The sequence below is a fragment of the Notolepis coatsorum genome (genome assembly GCF_963971535.1).
Source record: "Notolepis coatsorum genome assembly, chromosome: 6".
Lineage (NCBI taxonomy): Eukaryota > Metazoa > Chordata > Actinopteri > Aulopiformes > Paralepididae > Notolepis > Notolepis coatsorum.
The window spans coordinates 108,137,513-108,162,255 of record NC_140170.1 but is presented as its reverse complement, the minus strand read 5'-3'; the positions used below and the strand labels follow the sequence as shown (position 1 = coordinate 108,162,255).

General features: G+C 47.6%; 1 protein-coding gene and 1 pseudogene across 2 annotated transcripts in view; one reads left to right on the top strand and one right to left on the bottom strand.

Moving 5' to 3' along the window:
* Positions 1-24,743, top strand: part of rbck1 (RanBP-type and C3HC4-type zinc finger containing 1) — a 164,315-nt gene that overhangs the window by 49,543 nt on the left and 90,029 nt on the right. The gene's annotated exons all lie outside the window — the stretch shown is intronic.
* On the bottom strand, positions 678-20,440 carry LOC311230682 (Y-box-binding protein 1-like; annotated as a pseudogene). Its single transcript has 2 exons — positions 19,639-20,440; positions 678-701 (listed from the first exon to the last, which is right to left on the bottom strand). The product of its transcript is annotated as a Y-box-binding protein 1-like (transcript).

Here is a 24,743-nt window from a genome sequence, read left to right as displayed (position 1 = left end):
AGGGTCCTCCTTAGTAGTGTTCAAGTTAGGATGAGGAGTAGGGAGACAACGTCCCATTTAGGGACCCACTCTGTCGCAGTAGAAAAGACCATACAGGTCGAACAGTAAGGGTCAAGGTGTAAAGGTGGGGTCCGTTCGAAGACCGCTATGTTGGGAGTGGGGGGGTCGAGGGGTGAGAGTTCAAGGAAACAGGTCCAGTTTGGGCGCCCACTCCAGGGCAGTGTTGATCACAGCCATAGCCCCTAGAGCCACCGTCAGTCCCATGACGGCCAATCGAATAAAGCGCCTGGCGGCTGACGGTCGGTCCACCGCCACTATAGGGTCCGCCCCCGAGTTCTCCAGAGCCTGCTGTTTGGCCCGGCGGCGGCGGTGCAACCAGTGGTGCGTTATTAAAATCATCGGTTCGCGAATGCGCATTTAATGTCCCCTCGCTTGAGCGCAGACTGGAGACAGTGCCTGATTGCCTCTACGAATGGAATGTAACACATGTCTTCACAACAGGTTGGGTGTGAATGTATCTGAGAGCGTATTTAACACACCTGACGACCGGCGCTATTGATATGCAAATAGCGAGTACTTATCATGGGGTGGCACGGAGTGCAACCCCGTCCCATGAAGAACGCATGCCTGGGCGCAACACAGAGTCAGGCCGCTGCTGAGTGGAGGCCAGGTCAAAGTCATGGAACGTAGAGGCCGCCGTGCTTCAGAGACAGAGAGACAGAGAGACAGATAGACAGAGAGAGAGAGAGACAGAGAGAGAGAGAGAGAGAGAGAGAGAGAGAGAGAGAGAGAGAGAGAGAGAGAGAGAGAGAGAGAGAGAGAGAGAGAGAGAGAGAGAGAGAAAGAGAGAGAGAGACAGAGATAGATAGAGAGAGACAGAGAGAGAGAGAGACAGACAGAGAGAGAGACAGAGACAGAGAGACAGAGAGAGAGAGAGAGAGAGAGAGAGAGGGAGAGAGAGAGAGAGAGAGGGACAGAGACAGACAGAGAGAGACAGACAGAGACGGAGAGCGAGACGGAGCGGGAGAGAGAGAGAACAAAGAATGGTAAATGGACTGCATTTATATAGCACTTATATCCAAAGCGTGTTACAACTTATGCCTCACATTCACCATGCAAGGTTGCTCATCAGGGGCAGTTAGGGGTTAAGTGTCTTGCTCAAGGACACTTCGACAACCTGCCAAGAGGAGCAGGAACCTTCCAATTACCAGACAACCATTCTACCTCCTGAGCCACTGTTTCCCATAAGAAATATACTATAATTATAAGAATATATATATATATATATATATATATATATATATATATATATATATATATATATATATATATATATATGAGTAAATAATATATTATATGACCATTAGACAAACAGAACAACAGGGTTTTCGGCCAAGATATTGTGACAAAGTGGTGTTGGATGTGCCATTGATAATATCAAACCATATGAGTAGGTTTCTAGATTTCTAGCATTTTCCATTTAAAAAATCCTATACCTTTCGGTTTCAATACTTAAGTTTGATAATATGTACCGATAGCGGCATATAGTTGGTCTAAAGCAGTGGTTCTCAACCTTTTTTGGGTCAATGCCCCCTATCTGAGGCCCAGGTCCCATAACGCCCCCTATCTGAAGCCCAGGTCGCATAACGCCCCCCCCCCCCCCCCCCCCAGGTCCCATAACGCCCCCATGAGGCCCAGGTCTCATAACGCCCCCCTATCTGACGCCCAGGTCCCATAACGCCCCCCCCCCCCTATCTGACACCCATGTCCCATAACGCCCCCCATGATGCCCAGGTCCCATAACGCCCCCCATGATGCCCAGGTCCCATAACGCCCCCCTACCTGACGCCCAGGTCCCATAACGCCCCCCCTATCTGACACCCAGGTCCCATAACGCCCCCCCCCCCCTATCTGATGCCCAGGTCCCATGATGAAGGCTTCCAACAATGGGACCCAATAAAAAGGGATTCAGGTTTTTACTAATTTAATTTTTTACTGCCAACTGTGTATAAATTAAAAATTTTCTTTGCTAAAAAAGTTACACTTTTCCCGTTTATGAAGTGGGATTTGGGATTTGTATTGCGCTCACTGCAAGCCGGCTTGTGGGAGGCATGGCCTAACAACAGCGTTCAAGACAGGGGAGGGTAGAATTGGACAATACGAAAATTGGGATGGGAGAAAAATAGAAAATGGGAGAAAAAAGTAGATAAAAAAAAGAGAAAGGGAGGATCAAGATAAAGAGGAAACTAAATCGACGCCTCCTGAAATACCCACTACAGCGGCTACGACTCACAGAGCTATCGTTGGTAATGTTGGCGCGATCACCTCTGCAATCATCCCAGTCTGGCTCTCATCAACAACCTGTCCAGCAGAAGAAGTCCTTGTGTACGCGCTGCTGGACTCCCAGAGCGACTCGACCTTCATTCTAAGGCAGTGGTTCTCAAACTGTGGTACGCGTACCACTAGTGGTACTTGGTGGTACTGCTGGTGGTACTTGAAAACATTTACAAAAAAGCAATTTTTTTTTCTTTTTTTTTGTCAGGCCACTGAACTTAGAAGCAGGCCAGGCCAGTGTTTCTGGTTGCGGTGGCGCAATAGTGGGGAACAACCAGGGGATCACTGTGACAGAGAGTAATGCAGTCTAAACAGTCATAAATCTTTAATTCAACTTCAGCCCTGATCATAACCATTTATTTTTAGATTTTTTTGTAATGTCAGATAAAAAATGAAGTACTCCCACTTTTCTGAAAAGAGTTGGTGTTAAATCTGACATTACAAAAAATCCATCAAAATCTGTGTTGCTGCTAATCATTGACACATGCCTAGCCTGTAATAATCCCCCCCAGAAAAATGTACTTTGCATTTGATATATTGAAAATATTTAACTTTTTTTGTGTTTTTTTTAACAATAATTTGTGATGCCATCACACAAACTGGCATTTAAAGGGTAAACATTCAAAAATGTATTGAATATGTGTTTTCTTTTCTTTTTTACAATAATTTGTGATGCCCATCACAAACACTGGCATTTAAAGGGTAAAAATTCAAAAATTCCTTCAACAGAATGCAGGAAATTAAGTTTTTGTAACTAAATGTGTGTGTGTGTGTGTGTGTGTGTGTGTGTGTGTGTGTGTGTGTGTGTGTGTGTGTGTGTGTGTGTGTGTGTGTGTGTGTGTGTGTGTGTGTGTGTGTGTGTGTGTGTGTGTGTGTGTGTGTGTGTGTGTGAGAGAGAATGACGGACAATTGCTTGCTGTGTGAGAGAGAGAGAGATAGAGAGAGAGAATTAAGTACATTTGAGAATGTTAGTTATTATGTTCTCAATGCCCCTTGCATTGTATGAGTTGTGTGGAAGCGTTTGCTAGTTCTAGTGCTATCCCTTTGTACATTGTGGCTGTGTCTGACAAAAGTTAACAATAAATAATGGTATTAGGAATACATTTGCCTCCTGCGTGAACTGTGCATAGCTGAATAGACTGTATTTTAACGCCGGTCATATGGTGGTACTTGGAGAGCCAGCTACGTTCTCAGGTGGTACTTGGTGTAAAAAGTTTGAGAACCACTGTTCTAAGGGAAGTCGCCGACACGTTGAAAGCCAACAAAGACCAGATCAAGTTACGACTCACCACGATGACTGCAACCTCTACAGTAAACTCCCTAAGAGTGAGTAATCTACAAGTCCGTGGCTACAATACAGGCAAGACGATATCCCTGCCACCAGCCTACACAAGAGAGTTCATCCCAGTCAACAGAGCTCACATTCCAACGAGAGAAAAAGCAAAGTCCTGGTCCCACCTGGAGCACCTTCAGAAAGAAATAGCACCTCTGTTGAACTGCGAAGTAGGCCTGCTCATCGGGTACAACTGCTCCCAAGCGCTTCTACCAAGGGAAGTTGTATCTGGCAAATCGAACCAGCCCTATGCACAACGGACGAACCTAGGATGGAGCATCGTGGGATGTGGAAGTCCCTGTGTTGATTTCGGAGATGCCATCGGAACAAGTCATCATATAGAAGTAGAACAAGTGACACCGGATGTTGAGTCTTCAATCAACCTTCGAACAGAAGTACACTATGTAAATCAGCTCAAAGTGAAAGAAGTGACCCCTACAGAAATACTAAAGGTCATAGAGTCTGACTTCTCAGAAAGGTTCAAGGAAGATAATCCCATCTCACAAGATGACCTGAAGTTCTTGTCAAAGCTGAAAGAAAACATCACACAGAAGGAAAACGGTCACTTTGAGATGCCCCTGCCGTTCAAAAAAGAACGACCAAAGTTACCTAACAACAAGATCAGCGCAATTCACCGCCTGAAGGGTCTCGAAAGAAGACTGAACAAAGATGGAAATTATTACAAGGACTACTGTACCTTTATGGAGAATATTATCTCCTGTGGTGATGCAGAAAGAGTCCCTGAGGAAGAGATAGACAACAGCCCGGCCTGGTACATACCTCATCGCGGGGTGTATCATCCGCAGAAACCAGGAAAAAACACGTCGTATTTGACTGTTCTGCCCGCTTCCGAGAGACTTCCCTCAACGACCATCTGCTCACTGGTCCTGACCTAACAAATGCACTGGTTGGTGTCCTGTGCCGCTTCCGAAAGGGCTCTGTCGCAGTCATGTGCGACATTGAAAAAAAATTCCACCAGTTTCAAGTAAGAAAAGAGGATCAAGATTATCTACGCTTCTTATGGTGGGAGAATGGCAAAATGGATACAGCACCATCAGTCTACAGAATGAAGGTCCACCTGTTTGGGGCAGCCTCGTCCCCAGGCTGTGCCAACTTCGGCCTAAAACATCTGGCAGTGCATGGAAAAGGCCAGTTCAACAAGGAAACCAGACGCTTCATCCAAAGGGATTTCTACATGGACGACGGTCTGGCAAATGTGGAACGTGAAGACAAGGCCATAAGACTTGTCAAAGAGTCAAGAGAACTCTGCAGCACTGGGAGGTTGAGACTGCACAAGTTTGTCTCTAACAGTAAGGCAAGCATCCCAGAAGAAGAATGTGCTGTAGTTAAGGAACAAGACATGGACTTAGGAGAACTACATGTGGAAAGAGCTCTTGGAGTAGAGTGGTGTGTTACATCCGACACCTTCCAGTTCAGAGTCCAAGTAAAGCCCCATCCACTGACAAGACGAGGTGTGCTCTCTACCGTAGCCTCCATATATGACCCCCTGGGGTTCGTGGCACCCTTCGTCCTCCTCGGGAAGCAAGTTCTCCAGCAGATGTGCAGAGACAAAGTTGACTGGGATGATGAACTACCAGAAGCCCTAAGACCTCAGTGGGAGTCATGGCTCAGAGACCTCCCCAACTTGTCCGAGACACACGTACAAAGATGCTACGTACCTTCAGATTTCGGCGACGTCAAAGGCTACGAACTTCACCACTTTGCAGATGCAAGCGTCACAGGATACAGCGAATGTTCCTACCTTCAAACAATCAGCGAGTCTGATGAAGTCCATTGCTGTCTAGTAATGGGAAAGGCAAGAGTTACTCCAACGAAAGTTACAACAATACCAAGACTCGAACTCGCTGCAGCAGTTGTTGCCGTTCGAACCAGCGACATGCTCCGGAATGAGCTCGAAATCCAAGATCTACAAGAGTCCTTCTGGACGGATTCCCAAGTTGTTCTTGGCTACATAAACAACGATGCTAGAAGATTTCAAACCTTCGTAGCCAACCGCATCGAAAGAATTAAGTCAAGTACAAAACCTGAACAGTGGTTCTATGTTGCTTCTGAGGACAACCCCGCTGATCACGCCTCTCGAGGTTTGACTGCAGATCAACTTAAGTCCTCAAACTGGTTCACCGGACCAAAGTTTCTTTGGCAAAAGGGTCCACTCCTCAGAGAATGCAAGAAGGAAGAGGTCAACGAAGATGACCCGGAACTTCGCAAGGCTCTCGTGTGTAACACTGAGACAAGAGAAGAGAGATCTTTACTAGACAACCTGAAGAAGTTCTCTGACTGGACAAGAGCTGTAAAGGCAGTGGCAAGGTTAAAACGAATGGCCAAAGAACATAAAGGTCTGAAAGAACGCACCAACGAAAATACAAGTATCGAAGAAAGAAAAGAAGCTGAGCTTGCTATCATTAAGCTTGCTCAAGAAGAGGTCTTCCTGGCTGAGATAAAAGGACTCAAGCAAAAGCAGGAACTTGTCAAGACCAAAGAAAGTAAGCTACAAAGGCTAAGCCACTTCCTGGACGAAAACGGGATCCTCAGGGTGGGAGGGCGTCTAGGTCAAGCAGAGCTACACCCACACATAAAACATCCAGCGATACTTCCACAGAAAGGCCACATCTCATCCCTACTCATCAAACACCACCACGAAAAGATCCAACACCAAGGGCATGGAATGACCACAAACGCACTCAGAGCTAATGGATGGTGGATTATGGGATGCAGCAGCGCTGTCTCGTCGCACCTCTACAGATGTGTCAAGTGCCGAATGTATAGACGACCCCACGAAGAACAGAGAATGGGCGACCTACCTCAAGATCGGATTGGAAGCAACTCCACCTTTCACCTACACCGGGATAGATTGCTTCGGCCCAATCTGCGTTAAAGAAGGAAGAAAAGATCTAAAAAGATATGGACTTATACTCACCTGTCTATGCTCAAGATCCGTTCACATAGAAGTGATTGACAATATAGGGCGGCTACGTGGCGTAGTGGGCAAGGCGCTCGCCACGAATGCGGAGACGCTGGGCTCGCCTGTTCGAGCCCAGCGCTCCACATTGCTTTCAGTTTAGCTGGTCGTTCATACTAATACACATTGGCCGTATTAGGGGGTGGGAAACTGATGGGTGGGGATTGGGCGTTGTGGACAGCGACTCCTACAGGTCGGTTGGTGCGCCTGCGCAGTAGAATCAGGAAGTGTCGGGGGCAGCGTGAGCCTCCCACGAGTCCCACGCGTTACTCCTCGCCACTGAGAGATCGAGCTGCGCAGGTGAAAAGATGCGACTGCTGTTACCTCGAGTACCGGAGGGGACTTGTGCTATGTATGACTTAGTCCACATTGCAGCCGGCTTGTGGGAGGCAAGAAACAGCGTTCGTGACAGGGGAGGGTTGAATTGGATGATACGAAATTGGGATGGGAGAAAATATAGAAAAATGGGAGAAAAGATGGATCAAAAAAGAAGTGATTGACGATATGACTACAGATTCATTCATCAATGCACTCAGATCATTCATTGCGATCAGAGGAAACGTTTGCCAACTCAGATGCGATCAAGGAACCAATTTTGTTGGCGCGAGAGAATTTACAGAACTTATGAAGGGAATGAATGAAGAAAGACTGAAGGCTCTGGGATGTGAGTTTCTCATGAATCCTCCAGCGGCAAGCCACATGGGCGGTGTATGGGAGAGGCAAATAAGAACGATAAGAAGCATATTGACTACCATTCTGGACCAGTCCTCACAAAGGCTTGACAGCACCTCTCTCCGGACGTACCTGTACGAGGTCATGTCCATAATCAATAGCAAGCCGCTCTCCGCTGAGTTTCTGAACGACCCATCCGGACCTGACCCTTTAACCCTGAATCACATTCTAACGATGAAATCTACAATCATTCTGCCCCCACCTGGACAATTCATCAAACAAGGTTTGTACCTACAAAAGAGGTGGCGCCGAGTTCAGTATTTGGCCAACGAGTTTTTGACAAGATGGAGGAAGGAATATCTTCTCAACCTACAACAGAGACAGAAGTGGTGTAAAACCAGAAGGAACTCTAAAGTCAACGACATCGTCCTTCTCCAAGATGAATTGACACCACGCAACGAATGGCGACTAGCAAGAGTCACTGAAGTCTACCCAGGACAAGATGGTAGAGTCAGAAGTTGAAGCTGCTAGTAAGCCACACCACATACGATAGCAAAGGGAAAGCCACAACCAGTACAGTGTATTTAGAGAGACCAATACACAAGATCATTACATTGATAGAAGCAGATTAGAGCACTAGTGAGTTATTCAACATTAAACTGTTTTGGCACTTACCCATTTTCTGCTTGCCTTTACTCTGAAATAGGAGTTTTTGTTTTGTCTTACACTGGAAAGAGATACTTACCTGGTTGAATCCAATTGATCTTAGAGACATATCCTTTGAAGTATCCACAATAAGAAATTCCACATTCTATAAGTATGTGCAATAAGACATTCCACATTTATTAGTATGTGTAATTGGTGGGAGTGTAACTGCAGCTATGGTTAACAGTTGGTTAATATAGTTATTTATGTTTACAATTTATATGCTTATTTTTGTATATTAGTAATAATACACTCAATTGCATTTCACTGTATTTCTTATTTGTTTATATAAGATATATATTAGTGGTGCACTATTTTTCTATTTGTTTGCGCAATTACTTCATCTCACGAGACTTGGCACACCTGGTATCCGGTGACGTGTTTCCGCCCTCTCTCTTGAGTTGCAACCATGAACTTGGATGGATTATTGACTTACCTGTCGATCCTAACCAATTCTCTGCCGGAGCTTATATCCATCCTTGTAGCCTCTCTGCCAACACTATTTGTCTATGGAGATGTTCACCTTTTTTGCAGGGCTATAACTTTTTAAATTGTATTGCTAAATTGACATTACTATGGCCCATTCAACATCAATTATCTATCGTTCAGGATGTAGGAATGTTTTACTTTTTCATTCACACATTCATACAATAATACAGTCTAGAGTATAAATATGTTTTTATCGTTTTCTGCAGTATTTCATAGAATGTGAGATATAGCCATAAATGCATATATTAGATCATCAAATGCAGTTTGATACCGATCGACGCCAGATAAAAAATTTCAACTGTACATGGTCCTAGACGTGTTGACTGATCATCTGCGGTTGACCGGAGGGGGGGGGGGGGTCGTTTATAATTCCGTGGCCGACGTTAAGTCATTTATGTAGTATGGGTGATATATAGATCAGAGCAGTTTGTATCGAAAATGGTAAAGAAAAACGCTGAAACTCACCCCAGTCTCCTCTTACCGTTGGGTGATGAGCGTGGTGTAACAAGCTTGAAATAATAAACAAACCTGTTCAGCAATAAAGAATGAGAGTACTGGAACAGTGTTAAATTCAAAGTGTTGTATTAACCAAAAGGAGGATCAAAATAAATGGGGCACCCCATAGCAACGTATGGTACAACAAAAATCATCTCAAATCAATAAGAACGGTCCTGTCAGCTTTACAGTCCATTAACCCCAACATAAATGTTACCATGTATAATATTACCGTGTATAATGTTACCTTGTATAATGAAACCATGTATAATGTTACTGTTGTGAAGGGCCAGATTAAACCGAATATATATATTTATTTATATATATATATTTAATTGTATTTGTATATTCTCTAATATTCCCTGATATCCCTTGTATATTCCTTGTACAATATGCATTGAATATCCATTCTAGCCTACTGAACATCCCATAATAGTCTCCATTCTACTATTGGTCGAGACCTTGGTGCCAGGCTGCCATACCCCTCAGACCCAGTTCAAACGTACCGCTCGACATGTACGAACAAGTCCTAGTTCCGCGTAGGAATCTGGCTACCGCACCACTAATGGGACTATTTGTTCATAGTGCGTATATATACTGCGCTACTAAAGTAGGACTTTCTTTTCAGTCCAGTTTCTTACCCTCCAATAGAGTCACAGACGTAAAGCCTCCCCGCGATGCCACGTGTGGGAGTAAGGCCAAGTTCGCCTACCATCGGTATTGAGACATCGTGTATATTAATATTTGAATAGTCATATTTGGCACTATATCGTCGAGTTGGACGTAGTCTATTAAGCTAATAATAGTCTGTTAATATATAGTGCTTCGTGCGGTGAGAATACTACCGTAGTCAGTACCCCATCGTTTCGGGCAGAGAACTGGCTGCTTACCCAGGGTGGTTGACCCTATGTGAAGCTGCACCCGAGGAGCCCCAGAGCCGACGAGCGAGTGGACCTGTATACCGGATTATTCTACCGACGACAGCCCGCCTTCCCAGGCACGGATTATGCTTTGGATACTTTGATTATTCCATGGATAAAGACCCCCGACACTGCCGTGTGTTGGAACCCCCCCCCCTGGAGAGGACGCAAGGTGAGGAGATGCTCTGCAAGACGAGGTCGCTTCACGTCTCTCCCCCGTGGACCGGAGAGAGCCGGCCCACAAAGAGTCCACCTGCTTTCATCTGTGGTCCAAGGATCGCCGGCGCATTGAACGGCACTACAGTGGGTTCACCTGGGATACCCTTGGCCGGACGAGGCAGCCGGATTCTACCCCCCCCCCCCTCCTACTCCTGTCGGCTTACAAGCGACCGGATTAACCCCCTCTAGTGTATCTAGTATAATCATTAACGTATCATTGCTGTTATTCCTTAACTATTCCAGGTCGTATATTTACCACCTGCGCCTTCAGAGATTGGACATTCTCTATTGATATACCGACGAATACTCCTTGCCATAAAAGTGCATACTATTTCAATTCATAAATGTAATTAAGTGATTAAGTGCTTATTCTACACACCATCGCTGTGTAGAAATAAAGACCTGTTTCTAATTCGTACATTTGTGTTGGATCCGTTTCATCTACGTGAGAGTGTTCATGATAATATATTTATGCCGTGTACTGGGTGGCCGAATATTAAGTACAAAGGTAGTGGTAGTAAGTATCATATCTAGTAATACAGTCAGGGAATTGTACCCCTCAGTTACAATTGGTCCTTCGAGCCGGAGGGTAATCAGTGTAATATTAATATAGTGTTATTAATATTGAAATGGCCTATGATGAACACTCCACGAAACGATCCTCCTAACCAACGCCCGCAGCGCGAACGACGGCTCCCTCAGTACTTAGAGGCTTACGCTGTCAGTCAACAACCTAGTCTTCTACTAACAGTAAACGCGGTAAAACTAGAAAGTAAAAGTATGTCTAACCCCAACGCCCAGACTACCCCGACCATAGAGGCCCCTACGGGCTCTAATGTAACTGACCAAGTTCACGGTGGGGACCAGTGGGAACCAGACATGACTTCACACCCCGCCAGTACTGAAGAAGTAGTCCCCGATGAGTCCCGGGAGGAATACAACGCTACCGAGAGAGAACTCGGCACGGAAGAAGACGGGGAGAGCACCGTGGAGATAGAGCTCCAAGGCTCCGCAAGGAGTACCCCGAGGGAAGGCTCCCCTATACAACCGCCTTCTCCAGAGGCAGAGAGGACCCTACAGCAGGCCTTCCTCATCAGCCTGAACGCCGCTGCTGAACGCGACCGACTGCAGATCCAGCAGCGAAGCGAACACGAGCAGATACGTCTAGAAATAAGACGCATTCAGATGGAAGAGAATGTGGCCCGAGAACGAGCCGGTGCTCAACGGGACGCAGCGCGCGACAGACAGCAGTCGCAACTAATAGAACAGCTGATCAGAAGGACAACACCCTCTCCCTCCGCCAGAGGCTCCAGGAACTCGTCTAGACACACCTCCAGGGCGGCATCCCCTAGCCGAGTAAACAACCCTGAACTTGACCAACAGACGAGGTCTATACCCCCCACAGACCACCTCCCCCCACCGGTCCAAGCGAGACCTAGCAACCGGGAAGGAGCAGCATATCCTGTGGAGAGGCTAAACCAGAGACTACAAGCACTGGATGACCTAACTGAAGACGAAGAGGAAGAGGAGGAGAACCACGCCCGAAGACAGCACAGTACTCTACCGGACCAGGAGGTCCGGTACAGCCCAGGCTATACTCCCGCGGAGCTGCGCTACAGACCCCCGACTCTATACACGGGTGAGCACGACGCACGACCCGCACCGAGGAACAGCACCTGGACAAGCGGGCCATGGTACACTGCCGGTACCAGCCCATACCAAGGAGCGGGAGGAGACTCGCCTAGGAGGCCTCTCCCCCAACGCTCGCCGATGTATCCACAGTCAGCGTCATACATTGGCACGCCTATGGTACCCGACTTCACCCAAGAGAACCGGGCCCAGTATACAGAACTCCGCATGTGTCTGGAGACCATGTTGGTGGATGTATTGGATGAACGCCACAAATACGCCATCCTACTGAAGCACTTAAAGGTACCCCGCGCACATAATATAGCGCTCGCCTACGCGACTTCCACCACCCCATACACAGCAGCGCTGGTAGCATTGGACCAGAGGTATGGGCGCATATGGGATTACGTGATCCAGGAGATCCGACACATCGACCGCTTACCCCCAGCAATAGACAATCGAGCACTGGACGACCTGTCCATCAGAGTGCAGTCCCTGGTAGGGATGTTGGGAGCGCAAAGAGAGAAGGGGAGGCATGAACTTTACGCCAACTCAAATGTGGAAAGGATCCTGGAGAAGCTGACGCCCGCTCGTCAGGAGCGCTTTAGGCGGCAGAGGGACCACAGAGACCCGAATGGCCCCGAACCGAACCTCCTCGATCTAGCAGACTTCCTGGCGAGAGAAGTCAGCAGCCTACGGCTAGATACATTCGGACGGAGCACCCCTGGCTCCAGAGAAGGAACCAGACGACTAAATGATGGAAGAAGATCGGTGACTGTGATGCACCAATCGGAGTCAGTACCGAGCAGCAGGAGCCACAGTACCCCCTCCAGAACGGAGAAGTGGAAGATAGTGTGCCCTTACTGTGAGAAAGAACACTGGCTAGCGCAATGTGACTCCTTCCCCAAGCTGAACGCGGAGGAAGCAGGTCAATGGATAAAGTCCAACAAGCGCTGTTTTCGCTGTGCGCGCTCACACATGGCAGCCGAATGCCGCTTAAAGAAAAGGTGCACCAAGTGCGATGGAGCCCATCTGGACATACTTCACGACAGTAACAGACGGCGCCCTTCACCTGCACCATCCAGCCGCAAAGCGAGCGTCATGTACATCGATCCCGCCAGCAGCAGTGGAGCCCGAGTACTCCTAAAAGTAGTGCGTGTGACACTAAGCTACCAGAATAAAGTCCTGGACACTTACGCCGTCCTCGATGACGGGTCAGAGAAGACCCTGCTGCTCGCCTCCGCTGCGGCCCAGCTAGGGCTGCGGGGAAGCGAAACCCAAATGACAATTCGGACAATAAGACGAGATTTGAAGACGATAAAGGGCGAGAATGTCTCATTCTCTATCGCAGCAAGCGGCCAGCCTGAGCGCCGGTACCAGATTGCAGACGCTTTCACCAGCCAAGAAATAGGACTGTCGCGGTACACATACCCCGTCGCCAAGCTGATGGAGAAATATGCACATCTGCGCAAGTTACCGATCCCGCTCATAGACAATGCTATGCCGACCCTGTTGATAGGCTCCGACCATGCAGACCTCATTGTCCCGATAGACCGGGTTCATACCGGACCCCGAGGCTGCCCTGCAGCAGTCGAGACCCGTTTGGGATGGACTCTCCAAGGCCCGCTCGCCAAATCTCTCAACCGAAGTACAGCCACTAGATGTCTCCACTCCCGAGTCACAGAGGGAGAAACCGCACTCCTGCAACACGTAGAGCGGCTATGGACCTTGGAACAAATACCCTTTAAGAACGGAAAGAAAGACATTCGCTCTAAAGATGACATTTACGCAATTCACCTCCTCGAGACAGGGACCAAGAGAGTCCCGGTCAACGGCGTGTTGAGATACGCCACGCCACTCCTGCGGCGAGAAGGAATGCCTACTTTCCACGCCAAGACAGACGCCACAGAACGGTACCTGCTGAACACGGAGCGGCGCTTAGCCAAGAACCCCGCCCAAGAGAGTGTATACCGCGCTGAGATTGAGAAGCTCATCACAGCGGGACACGTCACAAAGATGGACATTAAAGAGGCTGACCAGACCACTGAATCGTGGTACGTGCCCCACCACAAGGTCCATCACAACGGTAAAGACCGCATAGTATTTAACTGCAGCTACCAGATCGGATCCCAAAATCTGAATAAAGAGTTACTGCCCGGTCCCACACTCGGCCCCTCCCTACTCGGCGTTCTACTCCGCTTCCGCCAGGAAAAGGTGGCCATCAGCGGGGACATTAAAGGAATGTTCCTGCAGGTGAGATTAGTAGAGGCGGACAAGCCCCTGTTACGGTTCCTATGGAGAGAGAAGCCAGGAGATGAGCACCCAGCCATCTACCAATGGGAAGTCCTCCCCTTCGGAACGACGTGCAGCCCCTGCTGTGCGACATTTGCACTACAGAAACATGTAGCAGAGGACCCAGCAGCGGACGAAGAGGTCCGACACAGCGTAAAGAACAGCTTCTACGTAGACAACTGTCTACAAAGCCTTTCAACCCAGGAAGAAGCAGAGGCTCTCCTGATTAAACTCCGCGCCTCATTGATCAAAGGCGGCTTTGATCTCAGGCAGTGGGCCAGCAGCGATCCGCAAGTACTGCGCAGCCTCTCCTCCGAGGACAAGGCAGCCAGCAGCGAGACCTGGATGGCTACAATCCCGGGAGAAGCCCAGGAGATGACCCTGGGATTGGTGTGGCGATTCAAAACAGATTCGCTGCACTACAGACACAAGCCCCTGACTACGGAGCAGGGAAGGCCGGCGGCGGCGCCGACCACCAGACGGAGTGTGTACACAACACTCGCCCGACAATATGACCCGCTAGGATGTATTCTACCGTACACCACCAGGGCAAAAATGATTGTACGAGCATTGTGGGACAAGGACCAGGGCTGGGACGACCCCATTCCCGCACACCTTGCATCCACCTGGAGAGAGTGGGAGATGGAGCTCCACTCACTCCCAGGCGTTAATATGCGCCGAAGCTACTTCCCACCCACGGTGAGGCCAGAGACATGTAAAATGGACTTACACGTCTTCAGTGACGCCTCAGAGGTCGCATACGGATCAGTAGCCTACTTGCGGGCCCAAGACCAGGGGGGAGAGATCTACACAGCATTTGTCCTCGCCCGCTCGAGAATAGCCCCACGCAAGCAACAATCTATCCCACGTCTAGAGCTCTGCGCAGCCCTAGCCGGAGCGCACCTAGCCACGCTCATCCAACGTGAGCTCACCATACCGGTGTCTAGAACAATCCTGTGGTCAGATTCCACGACGGTACTCGCCTGGATCAAATCGGACTCATGCAAGTACAAAGTCTTCGTGGGAGTCAGAGTCACAGAGATTCAAGACTTAACCGAAGAGTTAACCGGAGAAACAGAGTGGCGCTACGTTGATACAAAACAGAACCCAGCTGACGTCATCACCCGGGGGATGCCCCTGGATGACCTCACCCGTCGCAATGTCTACAGTGACGGCCCCGCATTCCTAAGACTCCCGGAAGGACAGTGGCCCATGCCTATCCCGAGGGAAGCAAGTCCAGAGGAGGTGGAAATTAAGAAGTCTGTGTTCTGTGGATTGAGCACCGTAGCCTCCACCGACCCTAACATAGACGATTGCACGTCCATAGAGAGTGCACAACAAAGAACATTCCTGCGGTACCACCCGGAGTGCAAGTCCCCCGCTGATATGTCAGCAGCTAACTACGAGGAAGCAGAATTGCTTCTACTGCAGCGAGCCCAGAGAGACTCGTTCCCCGATGAATTGGCCTGTCTACAGGGAGGAAAGCCCGTCCCATCCGACAGCAGATTAATTCACCTGGCCCCCGAGAGCGACGCTCATACCCTCATCAGAGTGGGTGGTCGCCTACGCAGAGCCCCCAATCTACCGGATGACATTAAATACCCGATCGTATTGAACAGCCGACACAAGGTCACAGAGCTGATTATAAAGAAATACGATGAGGATGTACATCACGCAGGAGCAGAAAGAGTCTTCGCGGAAATCAGACGTCGTTACTGGATCCTACAAGGAAGAGAGGCGGTACGACGCTTCCAGCGAACATGTCTAGACTGCCGCAAGTGGCGCGCGCAGCCCAGCATACCAAGGATGGCTGACCTTCCTCCATGTCGCCTCCGAATCGGTGACAAGCCATTCCACTCAACGGGTATGGACTGCTTTGGCCCGCTGCACATAAAGAAAGGAAGAGGAACCGAGAAGCGGTGGGGTATTGTATTCAAATGCATGACCACCAGAGCGATACACATCGAGCTTCTCCCGACCATGAGCACAGACTCATTCCTTATGGCCTTCCGTAGATTCACATCACGGAAAGGAAGACCGTCTACCCTATTGTCCGATCATGGGACAAACTTCAAAGGCGGCGAAAGAGAGCTGAGAGAGAGCTTCCAAGCTATGGGCCCAGAACTTAAGACCCACCTCGCTCCAGCACAGGTTGATTTCCAATTCAACCCCCCAAACGCACCCCACTTCGGTGGCACTTGGGAACGAGAAGTGCGCTCCATAAAGACAGCCCTGTACGCAGTACTTGGGGCCCAGACTGTGGCGGAAGAAGTCCTAATGACAGTCCTCACGGCGATTGAGGGAGTACTTAACTCGAAGCCCCTCGGATATGTCTCCAGTGATGTGGCGGATATCGACCCAGTTACCCCCAACACACTCCTGATGGGGCGGCTAGATCCTGCATTACCACAGACAATGTACCGGCCTGAAGAAGCGAACGGCCGACGAATGTGGAGGTACAGCCAAGTATTAGCCGACAAGTTTTGGAACAGTTTCCTACTGCACTACCTACCGTCTCTACAGACCCGCCAGAAGTGGGTAAAGGAGAGAGACAATTTGACAGAAGGAACAGTCGTCATGATTATTGATCAATCACTGCCCAGAGCTATGTGGCCGGCCGGCCGCGTAAGCAAAGTGATCACCGGTGCCGACGGCAAGGTCCAAGCAGCTGAAGTGCTCGTCCAGGGTCGCACTTACACCCGTCCCGTGGCAAGGCTCATAGAACTGCCTCGACTCCCAGACACAATCGATGATGACCATGACCCTACAACCCTATGACTTTGTGAAGTTGACTGACCCCTACAGCAAACCCTTATGTGTAAATGGACAACGCGATTAATCTGTCTCTGTTTAACTGATTAGGTCTGGGACCTATTCAGGGGGTGGCTGTTGTGAAGGGCCAGATTAAACCGAATATATATATTTATTTATATATATATATTTAATTGTATTTGTATATTCTCTAATATTCCCTGATATCCCTTGTATATTCCTTGTACAATATGCATTGAATATCCATTCTAGCCTACTGAACATCCCATAATAGTCTCCATTCTACTATTGGTCGAGACCTTGGTGCCAGGCTGCCATACCCCTCAGACCCAGTTCAAACGTACCGCTCGACATGTACGAACAAGTCCTAGTTCCGCGTAGGAATCTGGCTACCGCACCACTAATGGGACTATTTGTTCATAGTGCGTATATATATTGCGCTACTAAAGTAGGACTTTCTTTTCAGTCCAGTTTCTTACCCTCCAATAGAGTCACAGACGTAAAGCCTCCCCGCGATGCCACGTGTGGGAGTAAGGCCAAGTTCGCCTACCATCGGTATTGAGACATCGTGTATATTAATATTTGAATAGTCATATTTGGCACTATATCGTCGAGTTGGACGTAGTCTATTAAGCTAATAATAGTCTGTTAATATATAGTGCTTCGTGCGGTGAGAATACTACCGTAGTCAGTACCCCATCGTTTCGGGCAGAGAACTGGCTGCTTACCCAGGGTGGTTGACCCTATGTGAAGCTGCACCCGAGGAGCCCCAGAGCCGACGAGCGAGTGGACCTGTATACCGGATTATTCTACCGACGACAGCCCGCCTTCCCAGGCACGGATTATGCTTTGGATACTTTGATTATTCCATGGATAAAGACCCCCGACACTGCCGTGTGTTGGAACCCCCCCCCCTGGAGAGGACGCAAGGTGAGGAGACGCTCTGCAAGACGAGGTCGCTTCACGTCTCTCCCCCGTGGACCGGAGAGAGCCGGCCCACAAAGAGTCCACCTGCTTTCATCTGTGGTCCAAGGATCGCCGGCGCATTGAACGGCACTACAGTGGGTTCACCTGGGATACCCTTGGCCGGACGAGGCAGCCGGATTCTACCCCCCCCCCCCCTCCTACTCCTGTCGGCTTACAAGCGACCGGATTAACCCCCTCTAGTGTATCTAGTATAATCATTAAAGTATCATTGCTGTTATTCCTTAACTATTCCAGGTCGTATATTTACCACCTGCGCCTTCAGAGATTGGACATTCTCTATTGATATACCGACGAATACTCCTTGCCATAAAAGTGCATACTATTTCAATTCATAAATGTAATTAAGTGATTAAGTGCTTATTCTACACACCATCGCTGTGTAGAAATAAAGACCTGTTTCTAATTCGTACATTTGTGTTGGATCCGTTTCATCTACATGAGAGTGTTCATGATAATATATTTATGCCGTGTACTGGGTGGCCGAATATTAAGTACAAAGGTAGTGGTAGTAAGTATCATATCTAGTAATACAGTCAGGGAATTGTACCCCTCAGTTACAGTTACCATGTAGTATGTTACCATGTATGTTACCATGTATAATGTTACCATGTATAATGTACCGTGTATAATGTTACCATGTATAATGTAACCATGTATAATGTTACCATGTATAATGTTACCATGTATAATGTTACCATGTATGTTACCATGTATAATGTTACCGTGTATAATGTTAACATGTATAATGTAACCATGGATAATGTTACCATGTATAATGTTACCATGTATAATGTTACCATGTATAATGTACCATGTATAATGTTACCATGTCTAATGTTACCATGTATGTTACCATGTATAATGTTACCATGTATAATGTACCGTGTATAATGTTACCCTGTATGTTACCATGTATGTTACCATGTATGTTACCATGTATAATGTTACCATGTATAATGTACCATGTCTAATGTTACCATGTATGTTACCATGTATGTTACCATGTATAATGTTACCATGTATAATGTTCCGGCCTACCAGACCATGCAGCCTGCATGGTAGAGCTAGTAGTGTCCAACAACACTCAAACCTTTGAGTGTCCAAAAGGTGATAAGTCCTGGGTTGATCCACATCTTAAAAAAGGAAAGGAAAAGGAAGTAATCCACTGGGAAACACCACTGCAGCTGAACTGTCCTTGGTTACTGGAGAATCTTTTAGGAGGCCTGGAAAAATCCCTCCTTCCTCTCACAATAGCAGTAAGCAAACAAAACTCCATGAGGCCATGATTCCAATCCAAGATGGCCCCCTGATGGTTAGGACCGCCCCTAACCACACCCATACCTGGAATCTTAAAGGTCAAGTGACCCAAATATGCTGACATTGGCATATCCTAACATATTGGGCCCACACTTCATTTATCAACACATTGACATCTTCTTCATAAAGTAACGCATGTTACACATCCCCCCACCAAGCGTAGTACCACTGCCATAAAACATCTTCATGTTCTCAACATGCAAGGTTTCATGGGTGTTAGGACTGCTATCCATGGCTACTCTGTAGTTCACTGACCTTAAACGTCTGAGAACTGTGGCTGGCCCTCTCCACTTTGGAGCAAGTTTTGCCATAAACATGGCCTTGGCATCAGACAGTGGGTGCAACTTAACCCATACCTTCTCTCCTACTTGGTATGTGACAGGAGACCTCCTTCTATTGTAGCTTCGAGCTTGATGCTCCTGGGCCTGAGCCACATTTAGCTGAACTTGTTGCAGGATTTGCTGTTGCCTTTCTAACATGGAGTTAAGAGGTACTTTGGGTGGACCCCTTGGTCGGAAGCCTCTGTAGTAGGTCTGTCTCATTGGTTTGTCGCCGCCCTGGTCTGGACCTCTCTGGTTCTCTTCGCCTTCGCCTCCAAAGTATGGCGGGTAGCGCCGTCTGCCTGGGTAGGAGGGCAGCATGTCTCCCTCTGGGGCGCTCTCTGCCCCCTTTCGGCTGCTCTTCTCGCGGCCTTCACGGCTTCCGCTACTCGGCGGCTCGCCCTTGCCATTGCTCTGGTAGTTCTCAGGGTATTCTCCATTGCGGGGTGGGCCCCTCCTGCGGGGGGTAGCGCCTGTAGCGGTTCCGGTCAGCGGCGTACTTGCTCCCCTGGACTGGAACGCCTGCTGAGCCGGTGACGTTGGCCGCCTCTGCTCCCTTCTCCCCTTCAACCACATCAAACTCCACAGTGTCTCCATCTCCAACACTGCGAAGGTATTTCCTTGGGTTGTTCTTTTTTATGGCCGTCTGGTGTACAAACACGTCCTCTTTCGTGTCATTCCTGTTGATAAAACCATATCCATTTCTGACGTTGAACCACTTGACTGTCCCCAAGACTTTTGTTGCGATGACCTTCTTATCCGCCGCGGAAGCTTCGGCTGCCGGGCTGGACGGGCTCTCTGCGTCGTCAGCGGGCTGCGGTGGTTGTTGCGTTTCGGCGGCCTCGCTGCTCATGGTTACTGGTTGGTAATGGTGGTCTTGTGCCGGCGGTGACTCTCTAGTGTGTTTCCCGGTGCTAGATAGTAACCTGGACCGGCGGTGGTGGGGGCTGCTGCCTTCGGGCTCTCTGCTTTCCACTCTCCGCTCCCGATCGAACTGGGCTATAGGGGTCGCTGCTAAGTACAGCCCCACCAAGGGATTCCTCTTTTTATGCGGTGCAGCCATTGCCCCATCCCATAGTGGTGCAAGACCTTGTTCCACAGATTCGTGCTCATTATGCGAATGTTCAAAGGAAGACTCAAACTGGTTCAGCTCACCTGGCTGCCACTGTGGAGGGTCTGGCCCAGGCAGTAGAGGACTTACTCCAGGCAGCAGTAGAGTATTTACTACAGGCAGTAGAGGCAAGGGCAAGGGTCTAGGCATGAAAGGCAGGGAACCTTGCTCCTCAGTTTCCATTTCAATACCACCATGTTCAAAATGTTCTGAAAAGTGAACAGATGGTGCATCATCCCGTACAGGAGTGCTAGCCCTCCTGATGGGGTTTTGTGGTTGAGCATTAAGCTGTTTGTCTCGTCTTTTCAAACACTCCACCATTGACTGTTGGAGGTTATTAATATCGCTCTGAAAAGTCTGTTGTAGTCGTTGACATTCACGGTCAATGTAATACCTGAGAATGTCATCTTGTCTAGTTGTATTTATATGGAAAGCCTGGATCTCTCTTTCCACAGCACTCAAACGTGACTGAAGCTGTGTAATGTCAGTAGCCTCAGCAAGTTCTCCCTCTCCCTGGTCTGAGGAAACCTCTTCTCCAACAAGACTCCCTTGAATAGGAGAATGCATAGATGTAGCCATGGTATAGCAACCCCAAACTAACAAAACAAAACAAAAGCTCTTAACAACAACATAGAGAATATTTTACACTGTTTTTTTTTCCTTTGTTTTTTTTTAAAGTCCCTTCATGGTTGCCATTTCTGTAACAAGCTTGAAATAATAAACAAACCTGTTCAGCAATAAAGAATGAGAGTACTGGAACAGTGTTAAATTCAAAGTGTTGTATTAACCAAAAGGAGGATCAAAATAAATGGGGCACCCCATAGCAACGTATGGTACAACAAAAATCATCTCAAATCAATAAGAACGGTCCTGTCAGCTTTACAGTCCATTAGCCCCAACATAAATGTTACCATGTATAATATACCGTGTATAATGTTACCCTGTATGTGACCATGTATGTTACCATGTATGTTACCATGTATAATGTTACCATGTATAATGTACCGTGTCTAATGTTACCATGTATGTTACCATGTATGTTACCATGTGTAATGTTACCATGTATAATGTTCCGGCCTACCAGACCATGCAGCCTGCATGGTAGAGCTAGTAGTGTCCAACAACACTCAAACCTTTGAGTGTCCAAAAGGTGATAAGTCCTGGGTTGATCCACATCTTAAAAAAGGAAAGGAAAAGGAAGTAATCCACTGGGAAACACCACTGCAGCTGAACTGTCCTTGGTTACTGGAGAATCTTTTAGGAGGCCTGGAAAAATCCCTCCTTCCTCTCACAATAGCAGTAAGCAAACAAAACTCCATGAGGCCATGATTCCAATCCAAGATGGCCCCCTGATGGTTAGGACCGCCCCTAACCACACCCATACCTGGAATCTTAAAGGTCAAGTGACCCAAATATGCTGACATTGGCATATCCTAACATATTGGGCCCACACTTCATTTATCAACACATTGACATCTTCTTCATAAAGTAACGCATGTTACAGTGGAGCAAAAAGATCACTATTATGGGATGTTGATCGATGCGATCCATTTCCAGGTTGTATATTACTAATACACGTCCAATCATGTTGTTTATTGAGTTATGGCAACGGATCGATATCCACAGTGTCTGGATGGAGTCCCGGGAGCGATAACGAGTGGCCGGACGGAATAGGGGACGGACCAAGCACTTCCGGCCACTTCCGGTTTGGCAACTCGCTGATCGGCCACCAGGTGGCGGTATTGAAGCGTTGCAGAGTTGAGCGGAGTCCTACATCACCAGCCAAGACTCCGTGGGTGACATATGAATACCGTGACGAAAATTTGAAATATTGATCTCAAAGACGCCTTAACAAGTTATAGGCAGATTACGCATGGCAGAGAATGACGTGTTTCAAAAAATTGTTTTTAATGGCAGCCTATGATACAGACATGTTTCGGAACAGGTGTTCCATCTTCAGTGTTAATAGGCTAACCGTGATAGCTTGTAAAAATGGGAGCTATATACCATGTGGGCAGGAAGTGACATCATAGAGGTGAGCTTGGGAATGCTAGTCAACTTTGACCTCCAGAGTAAGGACTTAATAATGTAGAATGTTGAAAACAAATATAAACCAGAAACTTAGATAAGCCAGTAGCAACCACAAAATTCTATAAGCAAAGAACAACAACAGAAGGAAACTTTTCACCATTCAATAATAATAATAATAATAATGATAATATAATCTTGATAATAAAAGTAAAAGTTAAAAAGTCACTTATAGGAAACAGGATAACACATTTTTTTCATTCATTCCCTTTGGTACAGTGCCATTAATCAAATGAATATAGTAACCTGTCTCCCCCTCTAGAGAGCATTGTAGACTAACGAGTCCCATAAACAATAAGATTGCATTAGGACAAAAACGGTACAAACATTCACCCTTAAGAAAGGACATTGTGGTGCTAATCACTCAAATATGCAGCTGCAATGTTACCAATGTTTGTAATAGTGTATATCTCCGGGACCGATGAACTTTTCTTGCACGGAGACATCTCTTTCCTAGGTCGGTCTCTGGGCTGCCCAGTAGGCCTGCAGGAGTGCAGGAGGCACCATGTGTGTAGGTAGTCTTGTAGTCTCTTCGTCTCTAGCATCTCTTATGCCGCTCGATGTCTTGCCTTGGCGATAAGCAGGCCCCTCGGGATGATGGCGTCCTGCCAGTAGTTAGTAAGGGTCACGCCATGGAGTAGGATAAGAGTCTCCCTCTGCTTCAGGCGAGGATGAGTCTCTTGACTCCATCGTTGTAGCTACGAAAGCTGCTGTATGTCCACTAGGGACAGGGTGAACTTTAAACTCTGGAGCTGCAGGTCTCTAAGCTACCAAAGTAGCTATATATCAAAGTCAAGGTAGACCGCGCTTCTCAGTATCTGACACTGGGTGCTGAAATCCCAAGGATTATGAGGAAAAAAGGCGAAGGCCGGACCAGCACTCTCAGATTTCAAAAAATTGTTTTTAATGGCAGCCTATGATACAGACATGTTTCGGAACAGGTGTTCCATCTTCAGTGTTAATAGGCTAACCGTGATAGCTTGTAAAAATGGGAGCTATATACCATGTGGGCAGGAAGTGACATCATAGAGGTGAGCTTGGGAATGCTAGTCAACTTTGACCTCCAGAGTAAGGACTTAATAATGTAGAATGTTGAAAACAAATATAAACCAGAAACTTAGATAAGCCAGTAGCAACCACAAAATTCTATAAGCAAAGAACAACAGAAGGAAACTTTTCACCATTCAATAATAATAATAATAATGATAATATAATCTTGATAATAAAAGTAAAAGTTAAAAAGTCACTTATAGGAAACAGGATAACAAATTTTTTTCATTCATTCCCTTTGGTACAGTGCCATTAATCAAATGAATATAGTAACCTGTCTCCCCCTCTAGAGAGCATTGTAGACTAACGAGTCCCATAAACAATAAGATTGCATTAGGAGAAAAACGGTACAAACATTCACCCTTAAGAAAGGACATTGTGGTGCTAATCACTCAAATATGCAGCTGCAATGTTACCAATGTTTGTAATAGTGTATATCTCCGGGACCGATGAACTTTTCTTGCACGGAGACATCTCTTTCCTAGGTCGGTCTCTGGGCTGCCCAGTAGGCCTGCAGGAGTGCAGGAGGCACCATGTGTGTAGGTAGTCTTGTAGTCTCTTTGTCTCTAGCATCTCTTATGCCGCTCGATGTCTTGCCTTGGCGATAAGCAGGCCCCTCGGGATTGGTACGCGGTCTACCTTGACTTTGATATATAGCTACTTTGGTAGCTTAGAGACCTGCAGCTCCAGAGTTTAAAGTTCACCCTGTCCCTAGTGGACATACAGCAGCTTTCGTAGCTACAACGATGGAGTCAAGAGACTCATCCTCGCCTGAAGCAGAGGGAGACTCTTATCCTACTCCATGGCGTGACCCTTACTAACTACTGGCAGGACGCCATCATCCCGAGGGGCCTGCTTATCGCCAAGGCAAGACATCGAGCGGCATAAGAGATGCTAGAGACGAAGAGACTACAAGACTACCTACACACATGGTGCCTCCTGCACTCCTGCAGGCCTACTGGGCAGCCCAGAGACCGACCTAGGAAAGAGATGTCTCCGTGCAAGAAAAGTTCATCGGTCCCGGAGATAT